The sequence below is a fragment of the Ovis canadensis genome, chromosome 14, assembly GCF_042477335.2.
Source record: "Ovis canadensis isolate MfBH-ARS-UI-01 breed Bighorn chromosome 14, ARS-UI_OviCan_v2, whole genome shotgun sequence".
Lineage (NCBI taxonomy): Eukaryota > Metazoa > Chordata > Mammalia > Artiodactyla > Bovidae > Ovis > Ovis canadensis.
This window is the reverse complement of record NC_091258.1, coordinates 11,233,375-11,250,361: the sequence shown is the minus strand read 5'-3', so window position 1 is coordinate 11,250,361 and position 16,987 is coordinate 11,233,375.

The following is a 16,987-nucleotide window of genomic DNA, read 5'->3' as shown; positions in this document are numbered from 1 at the left end:
ACCCCAAGATCCATGTCAGCACTGGAGAGGAATCCTCAGGTTCCGGCCCCGACTCCACACAAGGTCTTAGGCCCCGGCATCGACGGGAGAAGAATCCCCAGAGGAACTCGCATGGGGACTGGCCTTTCCTGAGGCCACCAGAGCGGGTCCCTGAGGTCCTCGTCGTAAGTCGAGAGCACCTGCCGCAACTCGAGAAAATCCAGGCGGTTTTGTCCTCCAGGAGAGATGAGGCCCATTTCCGCTGAGGCTTCTCGAGGCCAATCACATCAAACCACTGGAACTTCCAAAGGGTCCATCACACCCTTGTTGCAACTCAAGAAGTTCCCCGACATACCCGTCTCCACTCGAGAGGAAGCACGTGGGGTCCCCCACACATCCACGGGAGCCCCGTTTCCGCCTCCTAGCTCGAGATGAGGGATCCTTTCCCTGTTTCGTATGGAAAGAATTCCCGGCGTTCCCGTCGCATCTCAAGAAGAGGCGCTCTCCACAGGAAAGGCGAGAGGAACACCAGGGTCATGCCACCATTCCAAGAGTCCCCCAGATGTGTCAGTCCATTCCAGAGGAACCTGTTTTCCCTGCACTGCCTTGACGTTCAAGCCGAGGATCGACTCCCACCACGTGTGCACGTGGGACAGCCCTGTGGGAAAGCCTCGTGGGAAAGCCTCGTGGGAAAGACTCGAGGGAAAACCATAGATCCTTTGATCCACGCGGCGGAATGGGTGACACTGCTGCTACCGCTCTGGAGGAAAGCGCAAGTGCATGCCCGCATTCGAGACGAGGACTGACTCCCCTGGGGAGACTCCAGAAGTACCCCAAGATCCATGTCAGCACTGGAGAGGAATCCTCAGGTTCCGGCCCCGACTCCACACAAGGTCTTAGGCCCCGGCATCGACGGGAGAGGAATCCCCAGAGGCCCCCGAGGAACTCGCATGGGGACTGGCCTTTCCTGAGGCCACCAGAGCGGGTCCTTGAGGTCCCCGTCGTAAGTCGGGAGCACCTGCCGCAACTCGAGAAAATCCAGGAGGTTTTGCCCTCCAGGCGAGAAGAGGCCCATTTCCGCTGAGGCTTCTCGAGGCTAATCACGTCTAACCACTGGAACATCCAAAGGGTCCTTCACACCCTTGCTGCAACTCAAGAACTTCCCCGACATACCCGTCTCCACTCGAGAGGAAGCACGTGGGGTCCCGCACACATCCAGGGGAGCCCCGTTTCCGCCTCCTAGCTCGAGATGAGGGATCCTTTCCCTGTTTCGTAGGGAAAGAATTCCCGGCGTTCCCGTCGCATCTCAAGAGGAGGCGCTCTCCACAGGAAAGGGGAGAGGAACTCCAGGGTCGTGCCACCATTCCAAGAGACCCCCAGATGTGTCAGTCCATTAGAGAGGAACCTGTTTTCCCTGCACTGCCTTGATGTTCAAGCCGAGTATCGACTCCCACCACGTGTGCACGTGGGACAGCCCTGTGGGAAAGCCTCGTGGGAAAGCCTCGTGGGAAAGACTCGAGGGAAAACCATAGATCCTTTGATCCACGCGGCGGACTGCGTGACACTGCTGCTACCGCTCTGGAGGAAAGCGCAAGTGCATGCCCGCATTGGAGACGAGGACTGACTCCCCTGGGGAGACTCCAGAAGTACCCCAAGATCCATGTCAGCACTGGAGAGGAATCCTCAGGTTCCGGCCCCGACTCCACAGAAGGACTTATGCCCCGGCATCGACGGGAGAGGGATCCCGAGAGGCCCCCGAGGAACTCGCATGGGGACTGGCTTTTCCTGAGGCCACCAGAGCGGGTCCCTGAGGTCCACGTCGTAAGTCGAGATCACCTGCCGCAACTCGAGAAAATCCAGGAGGTTTTGCCCTCCAGGCGAGATGAGGCTCATTTCCGCTGAGGCTTCTCTAGTCTAATCACGTCTAAACACTGGAACTTCCAAAGGGTCCTTCACACCATTGCTGCAACTCAAGAACTTCCCCGACATACCCGTCTCCACTCGAATGGAAGCACGTGGGGTCCCGCACACATCCAGGGGAGCCCCGCTTCCGCCTCCTAGCTCGAGATGAGGGATCCTTTCCCTGTTTCGTAGGGAAAGAATTCCCGGCGTTCCCGTCGCATCTCAAGAGGAGGCGCTCTCCACAGGAAAGGCGAGAGGAACTCCAGGGTCGTGCCACCATTCCAAGAGTCCCCCAGATGTGTCAGTCCATTCCAGAGGAACCTGTTTTCCCTGCACTGCCTTGACGTTCAAGCCAAGGATCGACTCCCACCACGTGTGCACGTGGGACAGCCCTGTGGGAAAGCCTCGTGGGAAAGCCTCGTGGGAAAGACTCGAGGGAAAACCATAGATCCTTTGATCCACGCGGCGGACTGCGTGACACTGCTGCTACCGCTCTGGAGGAAAGCGCAATGCATGCCCGCATTCGAAACGAGGACTGACTCCCCTGGGGAGACTCCAGAATTACCCCAGATCTATGTCAGCACTGGAGAGGAATCCTCAGGTTCCGGCCCCGACTCCACACAAGGTCTTAGGCCCCGGCATCGACGGGAGAGGAATCCCGAGACGCCCCCGAGGAACTCGCATGGGGACTGGCCTTGCCTGAGGCCACCAGATCGGTTCCATGAGGTCCCCGTCGTAAGTCGAGAGCACCTGCCGCAACTCGAGAAAATCCAGGAGGTTTTGCCCTCCAGGCGAGATGAGGCCCATTTCCGCTGAGGCTTCTCGAGGCCAATCACATCTAACCACTGGAACTTCCAAAGGGTCCTTCACACCATTGCTGCAACTCAAGAAGTTCCCCGACATACCCGTCTCCACTCGAGAGGAAGCACGTGGGGTCCCGCACACATCCAGGGGAGCCCCGTTTCCGCCTCCTAGCTCGAGATGAGGGATCCTTTCCCTGTTTCGTAGGGAAAGAATTCCCGGCGTTCCCGTCGCATCTCAAGAGGAGGCGCTCTCCACAGGAAAGGCGAGAGGAACTCCAGGGTCGTGCCACCATTCCAAGAGTCCCCCAGATGTGTCAGTCCATTCCAGAGGAACCTTTTTTCCCTGCACTGCTATGACGATCAAGCCGAGGATCGACTCCCACCACGTGTGCACGTGGGACAGCCCTGTGGGATAGCCTCGTGGGAAAGCCTCGTGGGAAAGACTCGAGGGAAAACCATAGATCCTTTGATCCACGCGGAGGACTGCGTGACACTGCTGCTACCGCTCGGGAGGAAAGCGCAAGTGCATGCCCGCATTCGACACGAGGACTGACTCCCCTGGGGAGACTCCAGAAGTACCCCAAGATCCATGTCAGCACTGGAGAGGAATCCTCAGGTTCCGGCCCCGACTCCACACAAGGTCTTAGGCCCCGGCATCGACGGGAAAGGAATCCCCTGAGGCCCCCGAGGAACTCGCATGGGGACTGGCCTTTCCTGAGGCCACCAGAGCGGGTCCCTGTGGTCCCCGTCGTAAGTCGAGAGCACCTGCCGCAACTCGAGAAAATCCAGGAGGTTTTGCCCTCCAGGCGAGATGAGGCCCATTTCCGCTGAGGCTTCTCGAGGCCAATCACGTCTAACCACTGGAACTTCCAAAGGGTCCTTCACACCCTTGCTGCAACTCAAGAAGTTCCCCGACATACCCGACTGCACTCGAGAGGAAGCACGTGGTGTCCCCCACACATCCAGGGGAGCCCCGTTTCCGCCTCCTAGCTCGAGATGAGGGATCCTTTCCCTGTTTCGTAGGGAAAGAATTCCCGGGGTTCCCGTCGCATCTCAAGAGGAGGCGCTCTCCACAGGAAAGGCGAGAGGAACTCCAGGGTCGTGCCACCATTCCAAGAGTCCCCCAGATGTGTCAGTCCATTCCAGAGGAACCTGTTTTCCCTGCACTGCCTTGACGTTCAAGCCGAGGATCGACTCCCAACACGTGTGCACGTTGGACAGCCCTGTGGGAAAGCCTCGTGGGAAAGCCTCGTGGGAATGACTCGAGGGAAAACCATAGATCCTTTGATCCACGCGGCGGACTGTGTGACACTGCTGCTACCGCTCTGGAGGAAAGCGCAATGCATGCCCGCATTCGAGACGATTACTGACTCCCCTGGGGAGACTCCAGAAGTACCCCAGATCCATGTCAGCACTGGAGAGGAATCCTCAGGTTCCGGCCCCGACTCCACACAAGGTCTTAGGCCCCGGCATCGACGGGAGAGGAATCCCGAGAGGTCCCCGAGGAACTCGCATGGGGACTGGCCTTTCCTGAGGCCACCAGAGCGGGTCCCTGAGGTCCCCGTCGTAAGTCGAGAGCACCTGCCACAACTCGAGAAAATCCAGGAGGTTTTGCCCTCCAGGCGAGATGAGGCCCATTTCCGTTGAGGCTTCTCGAGGCCAATCACATCTAACCACTGGAACTTCCAAAGGGTCCTTCACACCATTGCTGCAACTCAAGAAGTTCCCCGACATACCCGTCTCCACTCGAGAGGAAGCACGTGGGGTCCCGCACACATCCAGGGGAGCCCCGTTTCCGCCTCCTAGCTCGAGATGAGGGATCCTTTCCCTGTTTCGTAGGGAAAGAATTCCCGGCGTTCCCGTCGCATCTCAAGAGGAGGCACTCTCCACAGGAAAGGCGAGAGGAACTCCAGGGTCGTGCCACCATTCCAAGAGTCCCCCAGATGTGTCAGTCCATTCCAGAGGAACCTGTTTTCCCTGCACTGCCTTGACGTTCAAGCCGAGGATCGACTCCCACCACGTGTGCACGTGGGGCAGCCCTGTGGGAAAGCCTCGTGGGAAAGCCTCGTGGGAAAGACTCGAGGGAAAACCATAGATCCTTTGATCCACGGGGCGGTCTGCGTGACACTGCTGCTACCGCTCTGGAGGAAAGCGCAAGTGCATGCCCGCATTCGAGACGAGGACTGACTCCCCTGGGGAGACTCCAGAAGTACCCCAAGATCCATGTCAGCACTGGAAAGGAATCCTCAGGTTCCGGCCCCGACTCCACACAAGGTCTTAGGCCCCGGCATCGACGGGAGAGGAATCCCGAGAGGCCCCCGAGGAACTCGCATGGGGACTGGCCTTTCCTGAGGCCACCAGAGCGGGTCCCTGAGGTCCCCGTCGTAAGTCGAGAGCACCTGCCGCAACTCGAGAAAATCCAGGAGGTTTTGCCCTCCAGGCGAGATGAGGCCCATTTCCCCTGAGGCTTCTCGAGGCCAATAACATGTAACCACTGGAACTTCCAAAGGGTCATTCACACCCTTGCTGCAACTCAAGAAGTTCCCCGACATACCCGTCTCCACTCGAGAGGAAGCACGTGGGTCCCGCACACATCCAGGGGAGCCCCGTTTCCGCCTCCTAGCTCGAGATGAGGGATCCTTTCCCTGTTTCGTAGGGAAAGAATTCCCGGCGTTCCCGTCGCATCTCAAGAGGAGGCGCTCTCCACAGGAAAGGCGAGAGGAACTCCAGGGTCGTGCCACCATTCCAAGAGTCCCCCAGATGTGTCAGTCCATTCCAGAGGAAACTGTTTTCCCTGCACTGCCTTGACGTTCAAGCCGAGGATCGACTCCCACCACGTGTGCACGTGGGGCAGCCCTGTGGGAAAGCCTCGTGGGAAAGCCTCGTGGGAAAGACTCGAGGGAAAACCATAGATGCTTTGATCCACGCGGAGGACTGCGTGACACTGCTGCTACCGCTCTGGAGGAAAGCGCAAGTGCATGCCCGCATTCGACAGGAGGACTGACTCCCCTGGGGAGACTCCAGAAATACCCCAAGATCCATGTCAGCACTGGAGAGGAATCCTCAGGTTCCGGCCCCGACTCCACACAAGGTCTTAGGCCCCGGCATCGACGGGAGAGGAATCCCGAGAAGCCCCCGAGGAACTCGCATGGGGACTGGCCTTTCCTGAGGCCACAAGAGCGGTTCCCTGAGGTCCCCGTCGTAAGTCGAGAGCACCTGCCGCAACTCGGGAAAATCCAGGAGGTTTTGCCCTCCAGGCGAGATGAGGCCCATTTCCGCTGAGGCTTCCCGAGGCCAATCACATCTAACCACTGGAACTTCCAAAGGGTCCTTCACACCCTTGCTGCAACTCAAGAAGTTCCCCGACATACCCGTTTCCACTCGAGAGGAAGCACGTGGGGTCCCGCACACATCCAGGGGAGCCCCGTTTCCGCCTCCTAGCTCGAGATGAGGGATCCTTTCCCTGTTTCGTAGGGAAAGAATTCCCGGCGTTCCCGTCGCATCTCAAGAGGAGGCGCTCTCCACAGGAAAGGCGAGAGGAACTCCAGGGTCGAGACACCATTCCAAGAGTCCCCCAGATGTGTCAGTCCATTCCAGATGAACCTGTTTTCCCTGCACTGCCTTGACGTTCAAGCCGAGGATCGACTCCCACCACGTGTGCACGTGGGACAGCCCTGTGGGAAAGCCTCGTGGGAAAGCCTCGTGGGAAAGACTCGAGGGAAAACCATAGATCCTTTGATCCACGCGGCGGACTGCGTGACACTGCTGCTACCGCTCTGGAGGAAAGCGCAAGTGCATGCCCGCATTCGAGACGAGGACTGACTCCCCTGGGGAGACTCCAGAAGTACCCCAAGATCCATGTCAACACTGGAGAGGAATCCTCAGGTTCCGGCCCCGACTCCACACAAGGTCTTAGGCCCCGGCATCGACGGGAGAGGAATCCCGAGAGGCCCCCGTGGAACTCGCATGGGGACTGGCCTTTCCTGAGGCCACCAGAGCGGGTCCCTGAGGTCCCCGTCGTAAGTCGAGAGCACCTGCCGCAATTCGAGAAAATCCAGGAGGTTTTGCCCTCCAGGCGAGATGAGGCCCATTTCCGCTGAGGCTTCTCGAGGCTAATCACATCTAACCACTGGAACTTCCAAAGGGTCCTTCACACCCTTGCTGCATCTCAAGAAGTTCCCCGACAGACCCGTCTCCACTCGAGAGGAAGCACGTGGTGTCCCACACACATCCAGGGGAGCCTCGTTTCCGCCTCCTAGCTCGAGATGAGGGATCCTTTCCCTGTTTCGTAGGGAAAGAATTCCCGGCGTTCCCGTCGCATCTCAAGAGGAGGCGCTCTCCACAGGAAAGGCGAGAGGAACTCCAGGGTCGTGCCACCATTCCAAGAGTCCCCCAGATGTGTCAGTCCATTCCAGAGGAACCTGTTTTCCCTGCACTGCCTTGACGTTCAAGCCGAGGATCGACTCCCACCACGTGTTCACGTGGGACAGCCCTGTGGGAAAGCCTCGTGGGAAAGCCTCGTTGGAAAGACTCGAGGGAAAACCATAGATCCTTTGATCCACGCGGCGGACTGCGTGACACTGCTGCTACCGCTCTGGAGGAAAGCGCAAGTGCATGCCCGCATTCGAGACGAGGACTGACTCCCCTGGGGAGACTCCAGAAGTACCCCAAGATCCATGTCAGCACTGTAGAGGAATCCTCAGGTTCCGGCCCCGACTCCACACAAGGTCTTAGGCCCCGGCATCGACGGGAGAGGAATCCCGAGAGGCCCCCGAGGAACTCGCATGGGGACTGGCCTTTCCTGAGGCCACCAGAGCGGGTCCCTGAGGTCCCCGTCGTAAGTCGAGAGCACCTGCCGCAACTCGAGAAAATTCAGGAGCTTTTGCCCTCCAGGCGAGATGAGGCCCATTTCCGCTGAGGCTTCTCGAGGCTAATCACATCTAACCACTGGAACTTCCAAAGGGTCCTTCACACCCTTGCTGCAACTCAAGAAGTTCCGCGACATACCCGTCTCCACTCGAGAGGAAGCACGTGGGGTCCCGCACACACCCAGGGGAGCCCCGTTTCCGCCTCCTACCTCGAGATGAGGGATCCTTTCCCTGTTTCGTAGGGAAAGAATTCCCGGCGTTCCCGTCGCATCTCAAGAGGAGGTGCTCTCCACAGGTAAGGCGAGAGGAACTCCAGGGTCGTGCCACCATTCCAAGAGTACCCCAGATGTGTCAGTCCATTCCAGAGGAACCTGTTTTCCCTGCACTGCCTTGACGTTCAAGCCGAGGATCGACTCCCACCACGTGTGCACGTGGGACAGCCCTGTGGGAAAGCCTCGTGGGAAAGCCTCGTGGGAAAGACTCAAGGGAAAACCATAGATCCTTTGATCCACGCGGCGGACTGCGTGACACTGCTGCTACCGCTCTGGAGGAAAGCGCAAGTGCATGCCCGCATTCGAGACGAGGACTGACTCCCCTGGTGAGATCCAGAAGTACCCCAAGATCCATGTCAGCACTGGAGAGGAATCCTCAGGTTCCGGCCCCGAGCCACACAAGGTCTTAGGCCCCGGAATCGACGGGAGAGGAATCCCGAGACGCCCCCGAGGAACTCGCATGGGGACTGGCCTTTCCTGAGGCCACCAGAGCGGGTCCCTGAGGTCCCCGTTGTAAGTCGAGAGCACCTGCCGCAATTCGAGAAAATCCAGGAGGTTTTGCCCTCCAGGCGAGATGAGGCCCATTTCCGCTGAGGCTTCTCGAGGCTAATCACGTCTAACCACTGGAACTTCCAAAGGGTCCTTCACACCCTTGCTGCAACTCAAGAAGTTCCCCGACATACCCGTCTCCACTCGAGAGGAAGCACGTGGTGTCCCACACACATCCAGGGGAGCCTCGTTTCCGCCTCCTAGCTCGAGATGAGGGATCCTTTCCCTGTTTCGTAGGGAAAGAATTCCCGGCGTTCCCGTCGCATCTCAAGAGGAGGCGCTCTCCACAGGTAAGGCGAGAGGAACTCCAGGGTCGTGCCACCATTCCAAGAGTCCCCCAGATGTGTCAGTCCATTCCAGAGGAACCTGTTTTCCCTGCACTGCCTTGACGTTCAAGCCGAGGATCGACTCCCACCACGTGTTCACGTGGGACAGCCCTGTGGGAAAGCCTCGTGGGAAAGCCTCGTGGGAAAGACTCGAGGGAAAACCATAGATCCTTTGATCCACACGGCGGACTGCGTGACACTGCTGCTACCGCTCTGGAGGAAAGCGCAAGTGCATGCCCGCATTCGAGACGAGGACTGACTCCCCTGGGGAGACTCCAGAAGTACCCCAAGATCCATGTCAGCACTGTAGAGGAATCCTCAGGTTCCGGCCCCGACTCCACACAAGGTCTTAGGCCCCGGCATCGACGGGAGAGGAATCCCGAGAGGCCCCCGAGGAACTCGCATGGGGACTGGCCTTTCCTGAGGCCACCAGAGCGGGTCCCTGAGGTCCCCGTCGTAAGTCGAGAGCACCTGCCGCAACTCGAGAAAATTCAGGAGCTTTTGCCCTCCAGGCGAGATGAGGCCCATTTCCGCTGAGGCTTCTCGAGGCTAATCACATCTAACCACTGGAACTTCCAAAGGGTCCTTCACACCCTTGCTGCAACTCAAGAAAGTCCCCGACATACCCGTCTGCACTCGAGAGGAAGCACGTGGGGTCCCGCACACATCCAGGGGAGCCCCGTTTCCGCCTCCTAGCTCGAGATGAGGGATCCTTTCCCTGTTCCGTAGGGAAAGAATTCCCGACGTTCCCGTCGCATCTCAAGAGGAGGCGCTCTCCACAGGAGAGGCGAGAGGAACTCCATGGTCGTGACACCATTCCAAGAGTCCCCCAGATGTGTCAGTCGTTTCCAGAGGAACCTGTTTTCCCTGCACTGCGTTGACGTTCAAGGCGAGGATCGACTCCCACCATGTGTGCACGTGGGACAGCCCTGTGGGAAAGCCTCGTGGGAAAGTCTCGTGGGAAAGACTCGAGGGAAAATCATAGATCCTTTGATCCACGCGGCGGACTGCGTGACACTGCTGCTACCGCTCTGGAGGAAAGCGCAAGTGCATGCCCGCATTCGAGACGAGGACTGACTCCCCTGGGGAGACTCCAGAAGTACCCCAAGATCCATGTCAGCACTGGAGAGGAATCCTCAGGTTCCGGTCCCGACTCCACACAAGGTCTTAGGCCCCGGCATCGACGGGAGAGGAATCCCGAGAGGCCCCCGAGGAACTCGCATGGGGACTGGCCTTTCCTGAGGCCACCAGAACGGGTCCCTGGGGTTGCCGTCGTAAGTCGAGAGCACCTGCCGCAACTCGAGAAAATCCAGGAGGTTTTGCTCTCCAGGCGAGATGAGCCCCATTTCCGCTGAGGTTTCTCGAGGCTAATCACGTCTAACAACTGGAACTTCCAAAGGGTCCTTCACACCATTGCTGAAACTCAAGAAGTTCCCCGACATACCCGTGTCCACTCGAGAGGAAGCACGTGGTGTCCCGCACACATCCAGGGGAGCCCCGTTTCGCCTCCTAGCTCGAGATGAGGGATCCTTTCCCTGTTTCGTAGGGAAAGAATTCCCGGCGTTCCCGTCGCATCTCAAGAGGAGGCGCTCTCCACAGGAAAGGCGAGAGGAACTCCAGGGTCGTGCCACCATTCCAAGAGTCCCCCAGATGTGTCAGTCCATTCCAGAGGAACCTGTTTTCCCTGCACTGCCTTGACGTTCAAGCCGAGGATCGACTCCCACCACGTGTGCACGTGGGACAGCCCTGTGGGAAAGCCTCGTGGGAAAGCCTCGTGGGAAAGACTCGAGGGAAAACCATAGATCCTTTGATCCACGCGGCGGACTGCGTGACACTGCTGCTACCGCTCTGGAGGAAAGCGCAAGTGCATGCCCGCATTCGAGACGAGGACTGACTCCCCTGGGGAGACTCCAGAAGTACCCCAAGATCCATGTCAGCACTGGAGAGGAATCCTCAGGTTCCGGACCCAACTCCACACAAGGCCTTAGGCCCTGGCATCGACGGGAGAGGAATCCCGAGAGGCCCCCGAGGAACTCGCATGGGGACTGGCCTTTCCTGAGGCCACCAGAGCGGTTCCCTGAGGTCCCCGTCGTAAGTCGAGAGCACATGCGGCAACTCGAGAAAATCCAGGAGGTTTTGCCCTCCAGGCCAGATGAGGCCCATTTCCGCTGAGGCTTCTCGAGGCCAATCACGTCTAACCACTGGAACTTCCAAAGGGTCCTTCACACCATTGCTGCAACTCAAGAAGTTCCCCGACATACCCGTCTCCACTCGAGAGGAAGCACGTGGGGTCCCGCACACATCCAGGGGAGCCCCGTTTCCGCCTCCTAGCTCGAGATGAGGGATCCTTCCCTGTTTCGTAGGGAAAGAATACCCGGCGTTCCCGTCGCATCTCAAGAGGAGGCGCTCTCCACAAGAAAGGCGAGAGGAACTCCAGGGTCGTGCCACCATTCCAAGAGTCCCCCAGATGTGTCAGTCCATTCCAGAGGAACCTGTTTTTCCTGCACTGCCTTGACGTTCAAGCCAAGGATCGACTCCCACCACGTGTGCACGTGGGACAGCCCTGTGGGAAAGCCTCGTGGGCAAGCCTCGTGGGAAAGACTCGAGGGAAAACCATGGATCCTTTGATCCATGCGGCGGACTGCGTGACACTGCTGCTACCGCTCTGGAGGAAAGCGCAAGTGCATGCCCGCATTCGAGACGAGGACTGACTCCCCTGGGGAGACTCCAGAAGTACCCCAAGATCCATGTCAGCACTGGAGAGGAATCCTCAGGTTCCGGCCCCGACTCCACACAAGGTCTTAGGCCCCGGCATCGACGGGAGAGGAATCCTGAGAGGCCCCCGAGGAACTCGCATGGGGACTGGCCTTTCCTGAGGCCACCAGAGCGGGTCCCTGAGGTCCCCGTCGTAAGTCGAGAGCACCTGCCGCAACTCGAGAAAATCCAGGAGGTTTTGCCCTCCAGGCAGATGAGGCCCATTTCCGCTGAGGCTTCTCGAGGCCAATCACATCTAACCACTGGAACTTCCAAATGGTCCTTCACACCATTGCTGCAACTCAAGAAGTTCCCCGACATACCTGTCTGCACTCGAGAGGAAGCACGTGGGGTCCCGCACACATCCAGGGGAGCCCCGTTTCCGCCTCCTAGCTCGAGATGAGGGATCCTTTCCCTGTTTCGTAGGGAAAGAATTCCCGGCGTTCCCGTCCCATCTCAAGAGGAGGCGCTCTCCATAGTAAAGGCGAGAGGAACTCCAGGGTCGAGACACCATTCCAAGAGTCCCCCAGATGAGTCAGTCCATTCCAGAGGAACCTGTTTTCCCTGCACTGCCTTGACGTTCAAGCCGAGGATCGACTCCCACCACGTGTGCACGTGGGACAGCCCTGTGGGAAAGCCTCGTGGGAAAGCCTCGTGGGAAAGACTCGAGGGAAAATCATAGATCCTTTGATCCACGCGGCGGACTGTGTGACACTGCTGCTACCGCTCTGGAGGAAAGCGCAAGTGCATGCCCGCATTCGAGACGAGGACTGACTCCCCTGGGGAGACTCCAGAAGTACCCCAAGATCCATGTCAGCACTGGAGAGGAATCCTCAGGTTCCGGCCCCGACTCCACACAAGGTCTTAGGCCCCGGCATCGACGGGAGAGGAATCCCGAGAGGCCCCCGACGAACTCGCATGGGGACTGGCCTTTCCTGAGGCCACCAGAGCGGGTCCCTGAGGTCCCCGTCGTAAGTCGAGAGCACCTGCCGCAACTCGAGAAAATCCAGGAGGTTTTGCCCTCCAGGCGAGATGAGGCCCATTTCCGCTGAGGCTTCTCGAGGCTAATCACGTCTAACCACTGGAACTTCCAAAGGGTCCTTCACACCATTGCTGCAACTCAAGAAGTTCCCCGACATACCCGTCTCCACTCGAGAGGAAGCACGTGGGTCCCGCACACATCCAGGGGAGCCCCGTTTCCGCCTCCTAGCTCGAGATGAGGGATCCTTTCCCTTTTTCGTAGGGAAAGAATTCCCGGCGTTCCCGTCGCATCTCAAGAGGAGGCGCTCTCCACAGGAAAGGCGAGAGGAACTCCAGGGTCGTGCCACCATTCCAAGAGTCCCCCAGATGTGTCAGTCCATTCCAGAGGAACCTGTTTTCCCTGCACTGCCTTGACGTTCAAGCCGAGGATCGACTCCCACCACGTGTGCACGTGGGACAGCCCTGTGGGAAAGCCTCGTGGGAAAGCCTCGTGGGAAAGACTCGAGGGAAAACCATAGATCCTTTGATCCACGCGGCGGACTGCGTGACACTGCTGCTACCGCTCTGGAGGAAAGCGCAAGTGCATGCCCGCATTCGAGACGAGGACTGACTCCCCTGGGGAGACTCCAGAAGGACCCCAAGATCCATGTCAGCACTGGAGCGGAATCCTCAGGTTCCGGCCCCGACTCCACACAAGGTCTTAGGCCCTGGCATCGACGGGAGAGGAATCCCGAGAGGCCCCCGAGGAACTCGCATGGGGACTGGCCTTTCCTGAGGCCACCAGAGCGGGTCCCTGAGGTCCCCGTCGTAAGTCGAGAGCACCTGCCGCAACTCGAGAAAATCCAGGAGGTTTTGCCCTCCAGGCGAGATGAGGCCCATTTCCGCTGAGGCTTCTCGAGGCTAATCACATCTAACCACTCGAACTTCCAAATGGTCCTTCACACCCTTTCTGCAACTCAAGAAGTTCCCCGACATACCCGTCTCCACTCGAGAGGAAGCACGTGGGTCCCGCACACATCCAGGGGAGCCCCGTTTCCGCCTCCTAGCTCGAGATGAGGGATCCTTTCCCTGTTTCGTAGGGAAAGAATTCCCGGCGTTCCAGTCGCATCTCAAGAGGAGGCGCTCTCCACAGGAAAGGTGAGAGGAACTCCAGGGTCGTGCCACCATTCCAAGAGTCCCCCAGATGTGTCAGTCCATTCCAGAGGAACCTGTTTTCCCTGCACTGCCTTGACGTTCAAGCCGAGGATCGACTCCCACCACGTGTGCACGTGGGACAGCCCTGTGGGAAAGCCTCGTGGGAAAGCCTCGTGGGAAAGACTCGAGGGAAAACCATAGATCCTTTGATCCACGCGGCGGACTGCGTGACACTGCTGCTACCGCTCTGGAGGAAAGCGCAAGTGCATGCCCGCATTCGAGACGAGGACTGACTCCCCTGGGGAGACTCCAGAAGTACCCAAAGATCCATGTCAGCACTGGAGAGGAATCCTCAGGTTCCGGCCCCGACTCCACACAAGGTCTTAGGCCCCGGCATCGACGGGAGAGGAATCCCGAGAGGCCCCCGAGGAACTCGCATGGGGACTGGCCTTTCCTGAGGCCACCAGAGCGGGTCCCTGAGGTCCCCGTCGTAAGTCGAGTGCACCTGCCGCAACTGGAGAAAATCCAGGAGGTTTTGCCCTCCAGGCGAGATGAGGCCCATTTCCGCTGAGGCTTCTCGAGGCCAATCACGTCTAACCACTGGAACTTCCAAAGGGTCCTTCACACCATTGCTGCAACTCAAGAAGTTCCCCGACATACCCGTCTGCACTCGAGAGGAAGCACGTGGTGTCCCGCACACATCCAGGGGAGCCCCGTTTCCGCCTCCTAGCTCGAGATGAGGGATCCTTTCCCTGTTTCGTAGGGAAAGAATTCCCGGCGTTCCCTTCGCATCTCAAGAGGAGGCGCTCTCCACAGGAAAGGCGAGAGGAACTCCAGGGTCGTGCCACCATTCCAAGAGTCCCCCAGATGTGTCAGTCTGTTCCAGAGGAACCTGTTTTCCCTGCACTGCCTTGACGTTCAAGCCGAGGATCGACTCCCACCACGTGTGCACGTGGGACAGCCCTGTGGGAAAGCCTCGTGGGAAAGCCTCGGGGGAAAGACTCGAGGGAAAACCATAGATCCTTTGATCCACGCGGCGGACTGCGTGACATTGCTGCTACCGCTCTGGAGGAAAGCGCAAGTGCATGCCCGCATTCGAGACGAGGACTGACTCCCCTGGGGAGACTCCAGAAGTACCCGAAGATCCATGTCAGCACTGGAGAGGAATCCTCAGGTTCCGGCCCCGACTCCACACAAGGTCTTAGGCCCCGGCATCGACGGGAGAGGAATCCCGAGACGCCCCCGAGGAACTCGCATGGGGACTGGCCTTTCCTGAGGCCACCAGAGCGGGTCCCTGAGGTCCCCGTCGTAAGTCGAGAGCACCTGCCGCAACTCGAGAAAATCCAGGAGGTTTTGCCCTCCAGGCGAGATGAGGCCCATTTCCGCTGAGGCTTCTCGAGGCTAATCACGTCTAACCACTGGAACTTCCAAAGGGTCCTTCACACCCTTGCGGCAACTCAAGAAGTTCCCCGACATACCCGTCTCCACTCGAGAGGAAGCACGTGGGTCCCGCACACATCCAGGGTATCCCCGTTTCCGCCTCCTAGCTCGAGATGAGGGATCCTTTCCCTGTTTCGTAGGGAAAGAATTCCCGGCGTTCCCGTCGCATCTCAAGAGGAGGCGCTATCCACAGGAAAGGCGAGAGGAACTCCAGGGTCGTGCCACCATTCCAAGAGTCCCCCAGATGTGTCAGTCCATTCCAGAGGAACCTGTTTTCCCTGCACTGCCTTGACGTTCAAGCCGAGGATCGACTCCCACCACGTGTGCACGTGGGACAGCCCTGTGGGAAAGCCTCGTGGGAAAGTCTCGAGGGAAAACCATAGATCCTTTGATCCACGCGGCAGACTGCGTGACACTGCTGCTACCGCTCTGGAGGAAAGCGCAAGTGCATGCCCGCATTCGAGACGAGGACTGACTCCCCTGGGGAGACTCCAGAAGTACCCCAAGATCCATGTCAGCACTGGAGAGGAATCCTCAGGTTCCGGCCCCGACTCCACACAAGGTCTTAGGCCCCGGCATCGACGGGAGAGGAATCCCGAGAGGCCCCCGAGGAACTCGCATGGGGACTGGCCTTTCCTGAGGCCACCAGAGCGGTTCCCTGAGGTCCCCGTCGTAAGTCGAGAGCACCTGCCGCAACTCGAGAAAATCCAGGAGGTTTTGCCCTCCAGGCGAGATGAGGCCCATTTCCGCTGAGGCTTCTCGAGGCCAATCACATCTAACCACTGGAACTTCCAAAGGGTCCTTCACACCCTTGCTGCAACTCAAGAAGTTCCCCGACATACCCGTCTCCACTCGAGAGGAAGCACGTGGTGTCCCGCACACATCCAGGGGAGCCCCGTTTCCGCCTCCTAGCTCGAGATGAGGGATCCTTTCCCTGTTTCGTAGGGAAAGAATTCCCGGCGTTCCCGTCGCATCTCAAGAGGAGGCGCTCTCCACAGGAAAGGCGAGAGGAACTCCAGGGTCATGCCACCATGCCAAGAGTCCCCCAGATGTGTCAGTCCATTCCAGAGGAACCTGTTTTCCCTGCACTGCCTTGACGTTCAAGCCGAGGATCGACTCCCACCACGTGTGCACGTGGGACAGCCCTGTGGGAAAGCCTCGTGGGAAAGCCTCGGGGGAAAGACTCGAGGGAAAACCATAGATCCTTTGATCCACGCGGCGGACTGCGTGACACTGCTGCTACCGCTCTGGAGGAAAGCGCAAGTGCATGCCCGCATTTGAGACGAGGACTGACTCCCCTGGGGAGACTCCAGAAGGACCCCAAGATCCATGTCAGCACTGGAGCGGAATCCTCAGGTTCCGGCCCCGACTCCACACAAGGTCTTAGGCCCTGGCATCGACGGGAGAGGAATCCCGAGAGGCCCCCGAGGAACTCGCATGGGGACTGGCCTTTCCTGAGGCCACCAGAGCGGGTCCCTGAGGTCCCCGTCGTAAGTCGAGAGCACCTGCCGCAACTCGAGAAAATCCAGGAGGTTTTGCCCTCCAGGCGAGATGAGGCCCATTTCCGCTGAGGCTTCTCGAGGCTAATCACGTCTAACCACTGGAAGTTCCAAAGGGTCCTTCACACCCTTTCTGCAACTCAAGAAGTTCCCCGACATACCCGTCTCCACTCGAGAGGAAGCACGTGGGTCCCGCACACATCCAGGGGAGCCCCGTTTCCGCCTCCTAGCTCGAGATGAGGGATCCTTTCCCTGTTTCGTAGGGAAAGAATTCCCGGCGTTCCAGTCGCATCTCAAGAGGAGGCGCTCTCCACAGGAAAGGTGAGAGGAACTCCAGGGTCGTGCCACCATTCCAAGAGTCCCCCAGATGTGTCAGTCCATTCCAGAGGAACCTGTTTTCCCTGCACTGCCTTGACGTTCAAGCCGAGGATCGACTCCCACCACGTGTGCACGTGGGACAGCCCTGTGGGAAAGCCTCGT